General features: G+C 39.0%; 1 protein-coding gene across 12 annotated transcripts in view; it reads right to left on the bottom strand.

Annotated features, from left to right (window-relative positions):
* Positions 1 to 12,557, bottom strand: part of HUWE1 (HECT, UBA and WWE domain containing E3 ubiquitin protein ligase 1) — a 168,916-nt gene extending 156,359 nt beyond the window's left edge. For 9 of the 12 annotated variants that reach the window (XM_032847994.1, XM_032848004.1, XM_032848001.1 and 6 more), the window contains exons 1-2: positions 9,896 to 10,106; positions 6,399 to 6,533 (exon numbers count right to left, since the gene is read on the bottom strand). The gene's annotated coding sequence lies outside the window, so the exon portion shown is untranslated. Of the gene's footprint in view, positions 1 to 6,398; positions 6,534 to 9,660; positions 9,794 to 9,895; positions 10,107 to 12,225; positions 12,334 to 12,532 lie in introns of those variants that run through there. The other 3 variants (XM_032847995.1, XM_032847997.1, XM_032847996.1) reach the window with 3 other exon arrangements.
* Between the last annotated feature and the right edge of the window lie 8,658 nt (positions 12,558 to 21,215).

The following is a 21,215-nucleotide window of genomic DNA, read 5'->3' as shown; positions in this document are numbered from 1 at the left end:
TATGTCCTCAAATATTTGTTGAGTGAGTTATCACCTTCATTTAAAGGATGAGGAAACTAGCTCAGTGATGAAATAATTTGCCCCAAGTAACATAGCTATTAAGTACTTATTTTTACGTAAATTACAATGGCCATAACTTTGTAGTATACTGTATAAACATTTTAAGTAATATATCATCTCACTTTAATGCTCACAGCAACATATGAAGTAGGCTTTTTGATTACCATTTCATAGGTGAGAATGAAATATGAGGCACACACAAATCTTAGTTTATAAGAAGTTCAGCTGTCTCTTTACATACTTTATAAATCACTAATTGGGTACAGGACCCTCTATGTAGCAAACGTCTTGGGGAATGATGATGGGGGAGGGAGAGGACGAAAGGAAGACAGTTAAAGCAATAGGATAGAGACTGAAAATCAGTTTATAGGTCCATCTGAAGACCATAAACCAATATTGTAGTGTCAACCACATGTGCCACTCTGAAATCCGACCTTGGCCCAAAGGTTTTTCTTGATTAGTACCCTCTATTCATAGAAGACAACTGCAGGCTTTCACACAGATCAGCAATCTCAAAGGCTGGGGATACAGAGCTAAGGAGAGCCTTGAAAAACAACAGACAGGTTACATCACACATGGACAAAGGAGTGGAAAAGTGACAACATAAAGGAAAATGCTAAGGAACTTTAAACATTATCTCAATCCTTAAATGGACTTCTCAAGTGAAGAAACCAACTCTCATTCATTTTATGTCCCTAGCTCCTTGAACTTAAGAACACTCAGTAAATGGTTACTGAACTAAAAAGAGCTTAAGATGTGAGGGAAAAAGACATATTAATTTTTAAAAAATGGCTTTAAAATTTATTGAGCACTTACTACGTGCCATGTGTTATACTTCTGATAATATATAAAATGTTAAAAGGGATAATATTTACCTCTTTTCTAATCTGCTTAGATACGGTGCTACTCAAGTATATTAACAGTGGTGATACTGATGACTATTAGGAAGACTCATTATGGGTTAAGGTTACTAAGGTTACAGCAGAACCTTGAACAGAACAAAGTTGAACAGTAGGGGGCTATGTAGATGTAAGGAGATCAAGGCAACCAATGTATTACACATCACCACGGAAGTAGATACGACCCTTTAGAGGGTATGAACATGACTCGTAATGCTTGGCAAAGAGAAAAACTACTCTGGTGACACCCACTTATCTTGGGCCAGACAAAGGCCACCCCAAAATGACCAAAGTATAAACCCCTTTCTTCCCCACCACTGATGATCCCAACACAGAGCTGAAGGGTCCAGATAGGCTTTGCTAACTGGCCATCATTTCACCACCATGACTGCCCATTTCTGAGCTGTTGAAGGGGTTAGGTGAAATAGTTTGTTAAAGAAATGACCATCTGCTGACCATATAGAGTATACTAACAACCTAAATTCCCCCACTTAACCCCAATAACCCCACAAATAAAGCATTTTCCCCAGATGAGACAACGGATGGGTTAACTTGCCCAATGTGACAGAACTATTAAGTGGCCAGAAAAAAAATTAAAAATCCAGCATTTATCCTACCCTTCTTGTACAAACTCTATCACTGAGTAACCTTATAAAATTATTCCACCTAATACACAAAAACAAAATGACAGAGCTAGAACATCACCATTTTGATATTTCCAATAAACTAATCCATCTAAGCTTTAGGCAGAAATGGCTGTTAATATAAAAAAAATACAAGACGTCACTACAACCTAATGAATGTTGTGCATAAACACACCACCGCCAATTCTTGCCAAAGGACATGAACCTGAATTTATAAAAGCCTCTGGATCCACTGTATATTTGCAGGAAATACAGAGGACAGACAAACATATAATAACTGTACTGAGTATGCGATAAGCAAATTCAGTCTGTGGGAAACTCCACAGGTCAAACGGCCTAAGTTATTCAACAGATATAGTATAAGGAAAAGAAAGAAAGAAAGGGAAGTTACAGGTATTTAAAATACATCAAGTTTTAAAAAGTAGACAAAGCAAATTATACTGTTCAGGGGTGCACACTTGGATGATAAAACCAGAACAATACAAGAGATTACTATAAAGTCAGAAGAGTAGACACTTTCTGGAGAGGGAAGATGCTGTGACTGGGATGAGCACATGGAAAGACTTATGGTTTAACAGGCAAAGTCCTATTTCTTGAGTTGGGTAATGGTAACAAAAGTGTTTGCCTTAATTTATTAAACTGTAAACTTGTTTATGGGTGGTTTCCCTTATCTGTATTCTATTTGTTACAATAAAAGGAAAACACTATATTCACATTAAAGCTGCTTATGTATGGTATGATTCTATTTGTATGAGATGCCCAGACTAGGCAAATCACAGAAATATAAAGTAATTAGTGGTTGCCAAAGGCTGGGGTACCCGGTTGGGAGAAAGAAGGGGAGTCACTATTAATGGGAACTGGGTTTCCTTTAGGGGTGATGAAAATGTTTTAAAAATGATGTGGTAATGGTTGTACAACTGTGAACACATCAAAAATCACTGTATGCTTCAAGTGGGCAAATCGTATGGCATGAGAATTGTATCTCAATAAAACTGTTTTTAAAAAGTCTAAGACACCCCTGTTAAGCCAAGACACATGTTTAAAATAAAGCCTGGGGCGGAGCCCAAGAATTTGCACTTCTGACAAGTTCCCAGATGCTGCTGCTGCTGCTGTCGATCTGGGGACCACATTTTGAGAACCAATGTAACAAGGGATTTCAAAACTGCTTATAACTCAAAGCAGTACTAAACAGCACTGGAAAGTGAAGTGTTTTACTCAGGGACTGAGAAAACAGTCCAGGAAAAAAAAAAAAGTTAACACTCTGCAAAGCATTGTGCTATTCCAACTGATTCCCTGACCATCAACATCTGCATCTCCTAGGAACTTGCTGGAAATGCAAATTCTCAGGCCCCTCCCAGACCTATAGGATAGGAAGCTCTGGGGTTGGAGCTCAGCAATCTGTTTGAGCAAGCCCTCTAGGTGATTCTGACATTCCCAAAAGTTTCAGAGCTACTGTTCTAAGCACTTTATATGCATTAACTCAGCTAAACTCCAAAACCCTACGAAGCAGGTAATACTATTAGCATTTTACAGATTAAGAACTGTGGCACAGAGGTTAAATAATTTGCGCAATATGACAAATGGTAAAAAATGAAGTCAGAACTTGAACCTAGAGAGTCTGGTTCCAGAGTCCATGTTCTTAATCACTATGCTGAAAGATCCTTCCACCCACAAGAACTCAACTGGCAGAATGCAATAATGAATTAGTGGAAGAAAAAAATGCAAAGACCAGGAGAAATATGTCTCACTAAAAACACAGGCAAATAATCACAGCAAATAATGTTGTCATTAAAAAAGCAATCTTCCAGGGGCGCCTGGGTGGCTCAGTGGGTTAAAACCTCTGCCTTCGGCTCAGGTCATGATCCCAGAATCCTGGGATCGAGCCCCCGCAACGGGTGCTCTGCTCAGCAGGGAGCCTGCTTCCTCCTCTCTCTCTGCCTGCTTGTGATCTCTGTCAAATAAATAAATAAAATCTTAAAAAAAAGCAATCTTCCAAAATCATTCCAAAACATAAGCAGCCATCCCAGTATTTCCAGAGCAATTATCTCAGATATCTAATTATAAGGATTTAAAATCTGGATTATGCTAAAGATGGCACATAAATTCACGGCAGTTATGTTCACATTTACCAATCTTTAAAATCTAAATGATTATACTACAAGGTCATTCCAGAATAATTTGAATCTCCCTACTCCTAGTCCCTTTTAGTCACTGTACAGTCAGAATCTAGGGGTTGAAAAAGAACTTTCACATTCCTCTAGTCCAATCAGCAATCCAGGCTGAATCATCTACAATACTGATCTTATAATATTCATTAAGAACCTAAAACAAATCCCAACTTTCTATAAAATCACATCCTGGGATCAATCCAGGTCACCACTGTAATTTTTAAAGCCAAATGATTAAAAACTTTTTAAGGGCACTAAAATGTGAAAATGTTCAATATTAACAGCCAAAACAAAACTTACAGTTGTTTTAGTCACAGAGAGCCACTCTTTCACACTATCTGAAAACATTTCTATAACCAGAAGACCAAGCTGGTTAACAAGTACATCAAGTTTTAGCAACTCAACCCCTATGACACATCAAATGAGAGAGCTTCCAAAGAATCTTCTGAGCTGAATTATCCCTGACATTAACATATAAACATCTGGTAACCAGTCATTGAGGAAACAAGTCAGAGAACAATACAGCAAAACACCCAGAGCCCAAGCACTTGGGACTATCAACCTTATAGATAGCGAGACCACTGTAAAGCAGCCCAATATGGTTACGGCTACACAGCAAATTTTAACAATTTAACAGCAGGAAAGGTAACCCGGAATGTGAAGGGCAAACATATTCAAAGCAACCAAGTTTGGTATTTCAACAATACTTTGAACCCATGGCTGAAAACACAACAAAAGAGAAAAAACCAACAGCATTTCCATTATAAACTTGTAGCTATTAAGAACCCTGGAAACAATTCAAATATTGAAATGCTTACTGCATAAAACTCTGTTCCAAAAATCTAGTTATCCCAGATTCAAAACTCTGGATTAGAAGGTGTAAGTGACCTTGTTCAAACTTCTAATAACTACAGAAAACCGAAGACAGGAGTAAATATCTAACCATGATATCCAACACACTCAAAATTTTTTTTGTTAAATGAATGGACTTCACTGCAATTCCCAAGAAATCACTTCTTTAAACAGTCACTTTTCAACTAGCGATCTGATTTCTCCATAATGAATAAAGAACTGAAAAGCCTGAACTCATGATCCATAGCACTGGTGATTCAAAATCATATTTTTATCTAAATACCTCAAAAACTTTCATTCATGATCTCTACCCTCTCTGCCCTTCAACTTGGAATCACTCTCATTTTAAAGGTAGGCTCAAGTGGCCTTTCTCTGCCCATATTTGTGCTTATGTTCAACTTCCATCCCCAGGTTTTCACTATGCAAGGGACATACAATAGATTCCAAGATAACCAATTCTACACCTGGAAAGAAATGAACAGTTTAAAGGACTTTGTGCTGTCGATCACCATTTCCAAAAGAAATAAAATGAAAACTAACAACAGAAAAACTATGTTTGCATATTAATAGCTGAAAATCAGGATGCAAGCAGAAGCTCTCAAAAACTGGTTAGTACTGCCATTTCAAAAACTATTATTATAGCCAAAGAACTCATCACTAAGGCTTAACAGCTTAGAAGTTATGGGTCAGAGCAGCTGAGATACCAACATCAAAAGAATAAAAAGCAACATTGTAAGATAGTATAAAAATAACTAAACCACCTAAGGAAATTGAAACCATGAAAAATCCCAAAGGCACACTTAGGTCATTATCTAGGAAACATTAGCTTCTTCCATAAGGAGGCCTACTTTTCATGTGGAGCAGTAAGCAGGGCCAAGACATGGAACCAAGGTCAGGTATCAATTAAATCAGACTCTGCCACAGAAAAGGGAATCCATGACTAGTTATTTTGGGATAGTGCCTAGGCTAGCAGTATCAACTCCAACTAGGATACAGGGGATTACTGCTTTTGTTCCATTATAATGGGGGTCCTCCAAGGTCTTTAACTTACTAAGAACGTGTTAGATACCACTGCTGGGATACAATCACCAAATGTGAGGGAAGTTGCACAACAATTTCTTCAAAAAATCAGAAGAAAAAAAGGTAGAGAGCCTGCAGATTAAGGTAGATTTAAGAAATATACATCTCCACCTTTGTGATAAATGGATTTTCTTTGGACCCTAATTCAAACTAAAATATGAACATCAGCTTCATATTTGATATCTTCAAAAATCACTGTTAATTTTTTGAGTTGTGATAATGGTTTTTGAGGTTATGTTAAAAGAGCCCTTCTCTTTCAGGCATGTAAATATTTTGCAAGTAAAAATATGACAGCAGGGATTTATTTCAAAATAATAGATGGGGACAGTAGGTAGAAGTACAGATGAAGCAGAATAGCTACAAGCTGGTAACTGTTAAAACTGGTGATAGATACACAGCGGGATCATTATACTACCTGATTTCTGTATGTTTGATTTTTCATAACTCTTGGATAAAGAATTGATTAGACATAATATCTTACAACTTTATTTTTTTGAATGGAGCTTTAAGTGATTTAAAAATCACATACAGATGGACTTCATTTAAACAGTAACAAGAGAAGCAGCCAATGCCACATCAGATCCAAACAATCAAAGAAACCAAAGTAGCTCAATTACAGAATGGAAATATATACCCCCCACCTCCATTCCATGAAGTAAAATACAAATACTACCCAAAGATCTACAAAAACTAACCTAAAATCACAGCCAATCATACTCATCCTGGTGGGAAATCCCAAACTTCTCCAACAGCTTCCTGAACCTTCTGACCAAGTTGGTCTGCTAGTTCCTCTGGAGTACTAACCCACTCAGGTCAGACTACTGGAGGACCTACAAAAAAAAAAAAGGGTGGGTGGGAAAGAGATAACACATTTATTAGGGTGTAGGGGAGTTAACCATTATATTAATGTTCAAACATGATCACAGTTATTATTTCTTAAGCAATAGCCCACACATATCAATTTTTATTTTTAAGGACCTGCTTTAAGCAGTAACAAGAATTCAGAACCAACAGCCAACACCCCTGAAAACTCAACTCAGTCCTCAACCCAAATGAAATGATAGGGGATAGTAATTACAATTTTATATCCTCACTATAAACTGATACTAAGGCAATGTTAAATTTATTAGTTTCTTGTGGAAAAAAATCTGCACTCATAAAAACTACTCTTCACCTTCACACATGCTTTTTGGGCATACTGGGAGACAACTGATAAACACCTGAGAAACTCAGGTTGAACTTCACCACTGAAGCTTAGACAAAGCTTTTGACTGCTATTGCCACTCCTTCCTCTCTCTCTCCTTAGAGATCTACTAGAATAAATTAAACCTTTTAGGTCACACCTAGATTGATTGATTTATTTATTTCCAGATTTATTCTAGTCCTGAATGACAAGAATCAAATTAAGGTTTAGTTAATTACTGATTCATTGCTTGACCCACTGTAAAAAACTCCAAGGCAGTATCTCAAAACAGAAAGTGATCTCCTGTCCTCCAATGAAAAAGGGAATATTCTATTACCTCCAAAGCACTTTAAATTGAACAAAGCAAACCCTAAAGCTCAAAATTAGTGTCTACATAGTTAATTACCAGATGGTTTCCCATGGTAGATCTTTAATCCTACATAAACTTTTCACCATCATATTCCTATTTCAAGCCCCATCACCTGGCCAAGTTAAGAGTAATAGATAAAAGTGTTCAGTTTAATATTGGTCTAATCAAAATATTAACAGTAAAAAAAACTACCTCCAAATTGAATACACTCACTTCTATTTAAAAAGAATGCTGGAAAATATAAAATGGCAAAACACAATAGGAGGTAGTGCATTAAAGAACTGGTAGTAATTCATTATGGGAAATAAGCTTGGTATTCCAAACAACTTTCCTAAATTCTCTCAGATAAGAATTACCCTGTGCAGGTATAGCCAAATAGCAGATCCCCACACTGATCTGAGGAACCAAAGAAAGGAATCTGGGGAAAAGCAGTATGAACACTTGAAAACTAACTGGCAGAAGTTCCCTTGATTACTGTGAAAAGCACAGCAACAAATTTCATCTTTGAGTGAATAACAGAACAAACTCTTTTTGAAGCAGTGGAAAGAGAAACTAGGCAAGGGATGAGGCATCCCTTCTAAAAGGCAGAACACCTGGGTGTGGTTCTTGACAGGAACCTTATGGCCAGTGGTTTTTTCAAGCTAGTGACTTTGCACTGAAATTCCTAGACTAGCAGATTAAGACAGGTGGAAATCACAATCAAACACCCAGAACCACGGGAAATAAATAATTTGGCCCATGAGTAGGAAAAACTACAAAAATGACAGGGCTGGCCTAGAAATACACTGAAAACGTACAATTAGAGGAATAAAAAATCGTATTCTTTTCCAGATCATAAAACTATCATATGACACAGATCAGTCTTCCAACCTATTCTCACACCTAGAAAAAGTAACCACAATTTATTGTGTGCCTACCATAAGCTGGGCACTTTACAAATTGTCGAATTCTAGTAACTCTAAGTGTTACTATTATACAGATGAAAAAACTGAGAATCTGAAAATTTGCCCAAAGTCACAAAGTTCAACCTGAACACAAAGCACACAGTTATTTCCACCATACCAGGGTGCCTCCCTTGAAAGGAGAATGTTGAGGTCTCCTCAATCTACTCAACATTGGGGTTAACAGAAAACAATGCCGATATGCAATCTACAAAGAAAACAAATGATAGGGAATCATCTATAGTAATGGTGGAATGGGGGAAGGGAAGAGAAAAAAGTAGAACAGGGCAATGATTGAGGGTCAGAAGATAATCAAAGCTATTTTATTTTCTAGCACATGGAGGAGGGGAAATGTAGTGGAGCCTGACAGGAGGGTATCTTCTCTCTAGCGGATTCAACTCTTCAAAAAAGAACACGGGGGTGGGAAGATAATTAAATGAGACGCATGTTAAGAGATGGTTAGTAGCAAAGACAGAGGTCCACAAATCTAGAGGACTCGAGAACTCAGAGCAAGGCAGGGAAAAGGGGGAGGTTCCCGAGCTTGCAAAGAGGGATGGCAGGGGACAGAGAAGGACAAAAAGTTGGTTTACTGGAGGATTATCTTCTACAGCCTTTTCTTTACTTTTTTTTTTTTTGAGGAGGGGTGTTATGAGGAAGGGAAGGCTACGAGCCCCAAGAACAAGAGGTCTGCAATCATCCAGCCACCAACCCATTCACTGTTCCATCTAAGAGTGGTCGAGCAGTCTGCAAAGTTGCAGAAATCTGTCCTGTACTCGAATCAGGGTCATACAAGCACGAAGACCCGAGGAAATGGAAGGCTACCATATAATTCCATCCACAAAGATGGAGTAAATGCACGGAACGTGAAAGGCTCTACTCAAGTCTTGCGTCAAGGGGACCAATAGAAGAGGGAGACAGTCCTGGTTAAGGGGCTTAGACTAAGCTCTTCTTTAGTAGGGCTGGGGAGGGGGTGACAGGGAAAAGCTTTGTCTCCTTTTATTAAATACGAGCATTAAATATCCATGTGGATGAGGTCAGAATTAGGGGGAAAGGGGGAGGAGTACGTAAGAGACACCGAAGCATGACCCCCGAATCTTAGTTAAAAGACCAAAGCAGTTGGAAAACTGGAGCCCACCTCAACTCAAGAAAAATTAGGAGATTTCATTTGGGCCGCGGAAGGGGCGGAGAACAGAGGCAGGCCTGAAAAAAGGTAGTAGGGAGACAGCCAGTCGTCATTGATTGGTTCCCCCTTTCCACCACCGCCCAATCTAACCCCCAGCCCCACTCTCTAACTCACTCCAGGACTCCCGCCCCCCACCCTTCCCAACCCGCCCACTGCGGTGGCAACAACGGAGGCGTTGACCGATTGGTGGGGCAAAGGCGGGCCCACACGCGACGGAGGCCCGGGAAATGGTGTCGCCTCGCACAGAGACGGCGTGGTCTTTGCCTCAGGTTCGGCTTACCAGCACCTCGGTGTTTCGCCAACAGTCACCTCCTTAACGTCGGGTGCTTGGGAAGCGTCACAAACACGGATAGACAACACCTCAGTCTCCGGTCCTGGCCGGACAGACATCAGCTTCCGCCGCCATCTTAACAGCAGGCGGACCGACCCTAGTCACTGCCCCCCCTACCCCAAGCTACCTCCGCCACCTCCAACGGATCCCACGAGGACGTAACCCCGCTCGCGCGAGAACTCACCGGCTAAGAACAGCACGAGCCGAAGACGCTGCTGCCGCCTCCGCGGCTGCTGCAGTCCGTAGCTGAACCACGGCCGCCTCCGCGCGATCCCGCGAGAACCTCTTACCGGACGGGAAAAGCCTGAGCCCAGCCCTTCCCAGACCCCTCCTCCCACCAAAGCCGAAGTCGCTACGGATCCGCTCTCACCCTACGCGAAGCGAAAAGCAAATGACGCACAACCTCACGAAGCACTGAGGGGCGGAGCCAACCTGCCGCCGCCGGCTCCCGCATGCGCCGAGAAAACTATCGCGATATTACGCTTTAGTCTCTGCGAGACCTTCGAATTCACCGCAGGATGCCGCCCGCGCCTCGCCTTTAGGAAACACGAGATCTCGCGAGACCTAGCGCACGCTCCTAAAAAGGAGAGAGGCGGGGTTTCAGTGAAAATGACTGGGAGTTTTTCGGGGGAAGGGAGGAACCTCCCGTCCTGCAGGGATCTCGCCTACCACGAGGTTTCCGACCCACTGCGGAGCTGGCTGCCAAACCTCGCGATGACACAGCTCAGCGCCAAATCTCGGCCATGTCCTGAAAACTGCCTCCGCCCCCGATCTAAGGTGTCTAGAGCCTAGTGCTTGAGGAAAATTTAAAAAGTCAACCTGTTTATTCTCACGCTTCCGGGCAGAGCTGTACCAATTAGCCAAACTCCATTCTGGAAGAGGAGCAATGGGTCCCCCATTGTTACCTGCCTCCAGTAATCACATATTATCCTGGACTAACACATAAAAGACGTTCAGTCTCACAAAAAGCTCGCAAATGCAAATGAAAACAATGACATAACATTTTTGGCCCATTAGATCGGGGAAAATTTTTTTTAAGACATAATATCCTGACTCCCTCGCCGCACTGCAGGCTAACCTGAATCCATCTTAACGTAACGAAATGCTCATATCGTTAGTTCCAGCACTAAAGCCACTAATTTTTAACTCCGGACGCTTTACCTTGGCATAATCAAAAGATCATAAAGTGGTTTTCGCCAAACAAAGGAGTCTGCCCTCAAAGGAAAATTCAAGCTGGGGGGGGTGCGTGCTTGCAGTTTTTAATATGGCAGTTTTTCCACGTCTAGCCAACAATGTTTCTCCAATAAATCTTGGATCCAATCTGGCTCGATTTGTGGGCTTTTCTATTCTAATGCATTGTTCTGTCCATTCTCATTTAAATATTGTTCCTTTGGAGTGCATTTTAATAGATGGTAGTACAAATACCCCCATCTTATCTTTTAAAATATTTTCTCGGTTATTCTTAGCCATCTTTTTTTCTGGATGAACTTTAGAATCACATTAAGTTCCAAAAACTTGGCATATTTATTGACATTCCATCAATTGTATAAATCGACATAGGAAAAATGGGCATCACTACAAAATTGAGCCTTCTTATCAAGAAGCATGGTATCCCTTCTCCGTGTATGCAAACATTCTTTTATTATATATCTCAATAAAGTTTTGTAGTTTGCTTCTAGGGTTTTTGTTTTTCATTTTTCTTGCTACTGCTAATGGGGTTATTATATTAAATTTTTGAAATGCTTATTGCTTATAGATATTTGATATTTGCCTACTTTTGTAATCCAACAAATAAAAAATATGTTCAATTTCACTGGTAATCAGAAAAATGCAAATGAAAACAATGACATACCATTTTTTGCGCTCCAAATTGGCCCAAATTACAAAGATTGATAATTATTCATGTTGGCACAACTGTGGAAAAATGGGCAATGTTGCACAACATTGGAGAGTGTAAAACAGTATAGCCTTTTGCGAAGGCAATTTGGACAAATCTATCAAAATTCCAAATGCATATACACTTTGAGTAGCGATTACTCTTCTAAGAATTTCTCCTACGGAAATACTCATACATGTGCATGAAACGTATATATACAAACCCATTCATTATAGCATTGCTTGTAATAGCCCCCTCCCCCCTTCAAAGGGAAACAAGCTAATGTACATCAATCGGGAAATGGTTAAATAAACTGTAGTACAATCGTACAATGTAGCTGTTTACAAATGAGATAAATTTAGATTCCCTGATATAGGAAGATCTACAAGACATATTAAGTTTTTTAAAAGCAATTAGTCGAAATGAATGTGCGTGTGTGTGTGTGTGTGTGTGTGTAGTACCATTTAGATACCAAAACATACATATACAACACCTAGTAGTTACCCGCGAAGCCTGCCTGCCGGCCCCTCACCTTCCCCCTCCTCTGAGGCCGCCTTCCGAGAGCCTGTGAGAGAAACGTCGAAGGCCCGGCCTCTACTCCCTCTCTAGGGCCACTTGGCCACGACTAATGCCGGTACCTCGCATCCCCACTGTCAGCACTGTCAGCCGCTCTCCCGCCGCGCTGCCTGCCGCTGCCCGGCTGCCCCTGAAGATGCAGCTAGCTTTCTGCTGGCGCTGGCTGAGGCCTGGGGGAGGGGAGAGAAGGCGGGGTTGAGGGAGGGTTGGGGCAGGCCACCGGGCCCCTTCACCAGCCTCTCGGGCTGGCTCTCCAAGGCCGCCACCTCCGCCACTCCGCGCAGGGTCCCGTGGGAACAACCCTCCGCAAGGAGCAGAGAATGGCTTCGCGAGCAGAGCGCGCCCCCCAACCCGGGGGAAGACGCTCACCTCGGTGGCAGTAGCTCAGCCGGGCCCGCAGAAGCGTGCCGGGTCCGCGGCCCTGCTTCAGCCCCGCTTCAGCCCTGCTCCCCTCGCTCGCCCTCCGCGGAAAACCTACCCCTCCGGCTCTCCCCACACCAGATCTGAGGCTCCACCCCCTTGCTTGAGAAGCCCCGCCCCTGCCCCTCCAGAGGGCACTCCCTCGGCGGTGGGGCAGAGTCCCCTTTAGTGGACTGCGCCTGAGCTCTTCGCGGGCCAACAATCCCAACGGTAGAGGATAGTAGGGTCGCTAAGGAATTGGATTTGATTTGTGGCACGATGGGAGCCACTGAAGGGTGACGTGATTTGATTTGATTTACGTTTAAAAATTAATCTCTCCAGCTGCCTTGTGAAGAATAGGGGGCAAGAGGGCAAGCAGGGACATGGTGCGGAGGGCTGGAGATGACGGGGACGCCCACTACAGTGAATCCCCCCGGCAAACCCTTAGAACACTTACTCCAGGCACATAGTAAGCTCTCAATAAACATTCTCTTTATTGTTCTTCTTGGTATTATTTGGGGTGGTAGTGCGATTGGCAGAGTTTTATAGAGGATTTGCACCTGTGAATGCATAGGAATAAAAAGAATTTTATAGGAGATACCCCTATTAACCATGCTTCATCTGGGTTGCAGAATGAGGTTAGAGGGTGAGAGGAGCGGGGAGCTTTGAATTGCAACTTTCGGTAAGGTTTGAGTTTGGTTTTTGTTTTGTTTTGTTTTTTCCGAAAAGCATGTATTAACTCAGTATTTTTAAGTATATACACAAAAGCACTGTCCAAAATACTCTTGAGACGTAGAAGAAATAAAAACTGTAATTCCAGTTTTAATTCTAACCTTACAGAACAGTGGTTCATGCCCCGAAATGAGTATCTGATGAATGGATCCACTGCCCGCCAAATATATATTTACACAAAAATTTTGTGTATGAGCTCGGCTTTATGGAGGCCCCTTTTGAGAGAGATTGATCCGTATTTTTACAGTGCTATTTTTAATGGGTGACTGTTACTCCATTAATGTTAATTATTTAACCAAGATCCCATGTTTAGGACTTTTTTTATTGAAAGAAATACAGACATGAACTTTGATGTAAATATATATATGCATATTTCTAAGATGTCTCTCAAGAAATTTGTAGAAATGGAAAAGATAGGGTCAAAATGTCACTCCTCCCAAAAAAGTACATGACAGGTTTTCCAGAACAGTTGTAACAATATTCAGTCCCATCAGAAATATATAAAAATTCCAGTTTATTTGGATATTCTAATATCTTCACCAATAGTGCTATTACAGTCTTCAAAAAACTTTTTAGGGACACCTGGGTGGCTCAGTTGATTAAGGGTCTGCGTTCTGCCCAGGTCATGATCCCAGGGTGCTCGGATCGCGCCCTGAATCCGGCTCCCTGCTCAGCCCGGAGCCTGCTTCTCCCTCTGCCTGCTCTGCCTGCTGCTCCCCCTGCTTGTGCTCTCTCTCTGACAAATAAATAAAATCTTCAAAAACAACTTTTTAATTTAGTAAGCCCTTTGGCTCTAATTCTAATCTCTCATAGCATCTGCATTAGTTCTAATAATCTATTGGCTCTATACCTAGTCCTAACCCCTACATTTCTACTGTTAATTCCTAGGCCCCATGATGTCTAGTTTTTCAACTCCTAATTCTAAAATCCCACATACCCCACAATCTTCATTATAATTTCAATCTGTAGGAGTCTTCAGTTTACTTGCCAATTCCACTCCTTTTATAGTCTTAATTCCAACCAACATCCCCCTACAGACACACGCACGCGCGCGCGCGCGCACACACACACACACACACACACTTCTATTTCTTATTGTAGAATATTCAGAAAATATATGAAAGCATACGGAATATACCAAAAGATAAAAAACTTGTAATCCCACCACTTAGAAACACTAATAATGCCTTTTATAATGCATTATGTAGTATTTATAGTTTTAAACAAAAATCTTATCTAACCTCGTAAATATTTGCCATGTAATTAAATATTTGTCTATAACATTTTATAACATCATTTTAATGGCAACATGAAACATTCCTTTCTTTAACATGTAATTAGCTTTGTTTTTCTTCTTTTTTTCATTTTAAAAAGGTTTTCCTAATTACACACAAATGAGTACATTTTTGCAAAAACACTTACCACAGATGCATTTAAAGTTCCTCTTACATTCACACACTCATATAGAAATATATAGCATTTTGTGTTGTTTACTTTTTAAAGATATAAAGGGCATCCTATTTTATGTACTGTTCTGTTAATTGCTTTATTCTCTTTCCATGCTTGAAGATCTTTCCATGTCAGTATCTATAAATCTGTCATTTGTTTTATGTACTGTACAGTATTCCATTGACTGAGTATACTATAGTTAACTCTTGCTATAGCCACCTATTGATAAATATATATTGTTTTCAATCTTTTACTATTAGAGTGTTCTTTTTTCTTACTATTAACAGTGCTGCAGTGAAAATCCTTGTACATTTTTTGTGCATATGCTAAAATATTTCTGTAAGACAAATATGGAAAAATGAAATAGGTAGCTCAAAGAAAGAAATTTCAATATTTAATGCCAAACTGTCTTGTAGAATGATTCAGTTTATACCTTCACCAGCAGTGAATAAGAATAACCATCTCCCTTGGGGCGCCTGGGTGGCTCAGTGTGTTAAAGCCTCTGCCTTTGGCTTGGGTCATGATACCGGGGTCCTGGGATTGAGCCCCGTATCGTATCAGGCTCTCTGCTCGCTGGGGAGCCTGCTTCCTCCTCTTTCTCTGCCTGCCTCTCTGCCTACTTGTGATCTCTGTCAAATAAATAAATAAAATCTAAAAAAAAAAAGAATAGCCATCTCCCTAAATTTTATCCACACTATCAATCAATTGTTTTTTAAAATTTCTTATTTAAATTCAATTTATGTAACATATAGTGCATTATTAGTTTCAGGGGTAGAATTTAGTGATTCATCAGTTGCATATAACACCCAGTGGTCATTACATCAAGTGCCCTCCTTAATGCCCATCACCCAATTACCCCAACCCCTCACCTCCCTCTCCTTCAGCAACACTCAGTCTGTTTCCTTTTTTTTTTTTTTTAAGAATTTATTTATTTGACAGAGAGAGAGAGAGCACAAGCAGAGGGAACATTAGAGGGAGAGGGAGACACAGACCCCCCACTGAGCAAGGAGTCCATGCAGGACTCAATCCCAGGAACCCAGGATCATGACCCAAGCCAAAGGCACATGCTTAATCGACTGAGCCACCCAGGCACCCCTCAGTTTGTTTCTAATAGTTGAAAGTCTCCTCTGGTTTGCCTCCCTCTCTGTTTTTATCTTATTTTATTTTTCCTTCCCTTCCCCTATGTTCATGGTACACACACATAGACACACACACACAGAGGAAGATTATTCAGCCATCAAAAAGAATGAAATCTTGCCATTTGCAATGACATGGATGGAACTAGAGGGCATTACGCTGAGTGAAATAAGTCAGTTGAAGAAAAATAAATACCATAGGATTTCACTCATACGTGGAATTTAAGAAACAAAACAGATTAACCAATTGTTTAAATAGTTTGCCAATGTGATGGGTGAAAAATGTCTCATCATTTGCATTTCCCTGATTGTTAGTGAGGTTAAGGGACAGTTTCATATGTTTGTTGGCTATTGCTTGTGTTTTTTTGTGACTTGCCTGTTCATATCTTTTATCTGTTTTTGAATTGGCTTGTTTGGCTTCTTGTTATTGAATTATGTAGTCTGGATATAAGTCTTTGTTACATGTGTAGGAGATGTTTTGCAGACTTCTGCTTATTTTTAAATTTTGCTCATGGGGTATAGATTGTTTTAAATGTTGATGTATTCAGATTTACCAATTATTTCTTTTATGGCTTTTGCATTTTGAATTTGCATAAGAAGGCCTTTCTACTCCAAGATTAGGAACACTGTTCCGTATTTCCTCGTGATATTTTAGAATTGTTTATGTTTGGCTCTTTAATTTTCTGGAATTTTTTTGTAGACATTTTTCTAAGTTGTTAAATATTCTTACAATATTATGCTTAATAGATGACTATTATTCCCTTATAATACCAATTACTTATTAGTATTTTTCATTAGGACTTAAACATTTATTCAACAGATCATTCTTTCCCTATATTAAAAATGAAATTCCTAAGTATGTATATGGGTTTGGACATAAATCATCAGTTCAATAGTCCTAAAATCCATACCAGCATCAATACCACATATTTTTAAACACTTGAGCTTTACATTATTATTTCATATCTGCTAGGGTAAGCCCTTCTCTCTTTTTTTTCCACAAATCTCTTGACTATTCTTGTGCCTTTTCTTTCCCAGATGAATTTGAAAATTAGCTTGTAAAGTTCTATAAAAATTTCTATTGGGATTTTGCTTGCATAACTTCATTTCATCAAGTGGGTGTAGGATATTATATTTGACAAACCAGTCTTCTATTGCTGTATAATCATGTCGTTTCTTTCTTTCTTTTTTTCTTATGTTCAGTTAACCACCATATAGTACATTGATCACCAAGACAGCATGGTATTGGCAAAAAAACAAATGCATAGATCAGTGAAACAAAATAGAGACTCCAGAAATGGACCCTCAACTCTATGGTCAACTAATCTTTCACAAATCAGGAAAAAGTTATGTTGTTTCTAATTGTCCAGTGTTATAAGCAGTTCTGTAAAGGATATTCAGAAAAAATCTTTGTTCACCACTATGATTATCCAACTGCAATAAATTTCAAAAAGACAAAGCACATCCACATTTTAGGGGCCCAGTGTACTTTTGGAAAGATTTTACCAGTTTACATATCCTTTGGGAGTATGGGTGAGTCATTTTTCTATCCATGACTGGGTCATTAAAGGGTTTTAAACCTTTGAAAATCTGATAGGCTACATATCTCATTGTTTAATGGATGTAAAGTATTTTGTATTTTTTAAAAGATTTTATCTATTCATTTGCACATTTATCTATTTATAGCACGAGCAGAGGGAGCAGCAGGCAGAGGGAGAAGCAGGCTCCTTGCTGAGCAAGGAGCTCCACAAGGACTCAATCCCAAGACTCTAGGATCATGGCCTGAGCTGAAGGCAGCCGCTTAACCAACTGAGCCACCCAGGCGCCCCAAGTATTTTGTATTTTCTATTTTTCCACAACAGATCACAAATTAAGCAGTTTAAAACAATACCTTATTGTCTTACAGTTCTGTATGTAAGAAGTCTTGATGGGTTTAACTGAGTTCTTGCTTAGGTCTGTACAATACCAAAATCAAGGTGTCCCCAGACTTGGCTTTTATCTGGAGGCTCTGGGGAAGAATCCATTTCCATATTCATTTAAACTATTGTCAGGATTTAGTTCCTTGCTATATTGTAAGAGTGAAATCTCCATGCTCCCAGCTTCTAGAGGTCACCCACACTTTCTTCTCCTTACTTAACCCTTTCCATCTTCAAGCCCGCAGTGGCAGGCTGAATCCTTCTTTTGCTTAGAATCTCTCTGCCTTTCTCTTCTGCCACTAACCTGAGAAAACTCTCTGCTTTTAAAAGGTTTGTGTGATTAGATTAAGGCCATTGGGATAATCCAGAATCATCTGCCTATTTTAAAGGGGATTTTAATCTGCAAAATCCCTTTTGCTAGGTAATATAACATAATCATAGGTATGATCACATTCACAGTCTGGAAATTAGGGCGGGAAATCTGGGGAAGGGGGCTTTTTGGATTTGGCCTACCATAGATTTACTTTCCCTTTTTCAAACAACCACATGAATAATTCTGGTTGTAAAAGATTCAAATATCACAGAAGTATTGAAAATGGGGCAAAATATGAAAGACACCTTTCACGCATTTCTTCTATCACCTCTATTTGGAAGTAGCCCTTTAATATTTTGAGGGTATAATAGGATAACTTTTTTAACTGGTCACCCTGCTTAATTTCCTTATCAGTTCTAATGGTTTTTACTTTCACTCTCTTTGGTTTTCTAGGTAGATCATGATATCATCTGCAAATAATGATTCCCCCCCTGTATAATATTCATAATTCCTATATGCATTTACTTGACATATTATATTTTACTAAATTTCTAGAAAAATGTTAAATATAGCTGTAACAGCAGGCATCTTTGTTGTTTTTTCTGGTTTTAATGAAACTTCTAATAGAATGTTCCTCAAACTGGGGGTGCCTGGGTGGCTCAGTGGGTTAAAGCCTCTGCCTTCAGCTCGGGTAGTGATCCCAGGGTTCTGGGATCGAACCCTGCATCGGGCTCTCTGCTCGGTGGGGAGCCTGCTTCCTCCTCTCTCTGCCTGCCTCTCTGCCTGCTTGTGATCTCTGTCTGTCAAATAAATAAATAAAATCTTTAAAAAAAAAAGAATGTTCCTCAAACTGATGTTCTGGGTGATAATAGATTTTTATCTATTTTATCATGAACGTTTTCAAACATACAGAGAAGTTGAAAGAATTTTACAGTAAATACCTGCATACCCATAACATAGATGTTACCATTGATGTTTTAATACATTTGCTTTATCTTCTATCTACCCATCAATCAAATCGTCTTATTTTTTGATGCATTTCTTTCTTTCCTTTTTAACTAGACTATAGAGGTTTCTCTGTTTTGTTGATATTTTTGAAGAACCAACTCTTGGATTTATTTTCCTATTCTACCATTTTACCCCCTCTCTGCATATAATTATTTTCAGCTTTTGTACTTATTAACATATTCCTCTAGTTCTCTAAAGTTTATTTTGCTGCTTTCTGTGTAATGGTTTACATGATATGTGTGGTTTATTCATTTTCAGTCTTTCTTATTTATTTCAAAAAGCATTTAATATTATATTTTTTCTGTATTTGACCTTAATATACAGTGCTTTCATTCTCATTAATTTCTAGTCTATAATTTTGGTTTTGATTTGTTCTTTGACCATGAGTTATTTAGAAGTGTTATTTGATTTTTGAAGTGACTCAACCTTTTTTTTTTCTGTTTTTTTGTGGTTAGAAGTTAGTAGCAAGTTAGTTGTATTGCACTGTGGTCCAATAATGTGATTTTTATGGTTTCTACTATTGGAAATGTATGTGTTTTCTTTTGTGACTCAGTATATGAACATTTTTTGCAAGGGTTGCATAGGTATTGTTTAAAAATACACATTATAAGATACAACTTATTTGCTTTTCTATTTTCCTCATATATTTTAATGTAATATTATTTGGTATGCATATTTATGATAGAAGTTATTCTTGGTAGATAGTTTCCTTTATCAGTATCTCTCTTTACCCTATTTAAAACTTTTGGCCTCATGCTCGCTTCAGCAGCACATATACTAAAACTCTTTGCCTTGAATACTAATATTTCTAATGTTTGAGCTCTCACCATATATATATATATATATATATATATATATATATATATATTTTTGTGGTTACAGTATGTCAGGCAAATTTATAAATTATTTAAATAGAGTTAACAACTCTTAGTATGGTATATATTCTTCCAGATTGTTTTCTATCTATACACTGATACATATATGTATTACAACATAGGTTCTTTTAAACCACAAAAAGTAGAAGAATTATGCTATATATGTTTTATAACTTGCTTTATTGACATAATGTATTTTTTAAGTTTTTATTTGAATTCCAGATAGTTAACATACAGTGTAATATTAGTTTCAGATGTACAATTTAGTTATTCATATTCCATACACCCACTGCTCATCATCACAAGTGCACTCCTTAATCCCATCATCTATTTAACCCATCCCCCCACCCACCTCCCCTCTGTTACACTGTTGGCGGGAATGCAAACTGGTATAGGCACTCTGGAAAACAGCATGGAGTTTCCTCAAACATTTAAAAACAGAACTACCCTACTATCCAGCAATTGCACTACTAAGTAGTTAAATAAAGAATACAAAATTACTAATTCAAAGGGATACATGCACCCCAATGTTTATAGCAGCATTATCAACAAAAAACAAATTATGGAAAGAGCCTAAATGTTCATCAACTGATGAATGACTTAATGTATTCTTGACATTCTTTCTTTGTCCATGTATATACACCTACCTTATTCTTTTAAACTAACTCTAGAGCTGGCATTTATACAAAGTGCCTGGCCCATCACCATCTTCCTTCTTAATTTAAATATCACTTCAGAGAAGCCTTCCCTGACCTCCTCCACAAACTGGATCAGGACACCCTGTAATACACTTTCGTGATACTCAGATATTTTCCTCCCTAGGTATTCAAGGCAACTATATAGTTATGTGATTAATGGCTGTTCCTTCTCCCTGCCCCCCTATACATACACCCTATACTAAACAGTAAACTTCTTGAGAGCTGGGCCCATGTCTTTTTTGTTTTATTTGTACCTCAGTACCTAGTGTAGTGTCTGGCAATTGTATCTTTTCAATGAATATTTTTTGAAAGACTGAATGAATAAAAAAACCCTATCAGGCAAGTATTATGACTATGCCCATTTTAGTCATCCTATATGAAATCCCTTGAGGATCCTCAGAAATAAATGGATGAGATAACAATCAATTATGAGTTTCTTAATATGTCAATACTTAAAGATATACCTTATTTTTAAAATTATTTGCAAGAGATGGGTGCTTCTTTGGATTGTTGCTGAGTTTTCATT

The sequence above is a fragment of the Lontra canadensis genome, unplaced genomic scaffold (genome assembly GCF_010015895.1).
Source record: "Lontra canadensis isolate GAN:19392208 unplaced genomic scaffold, GSC_riverotter_1.0 scaffold197, whole genome shotgun sequence".
Classification (NCBI taxonomy): domain Eukaryota; kingdom Metazoa; phylum Chordata; class Mammalia; order Carnivora; family Mustelidae; genus Lontra; species Lontra canadensis.
This window is presented reverse-complemented; position numbering and strand designations above follow the sequence as displayed.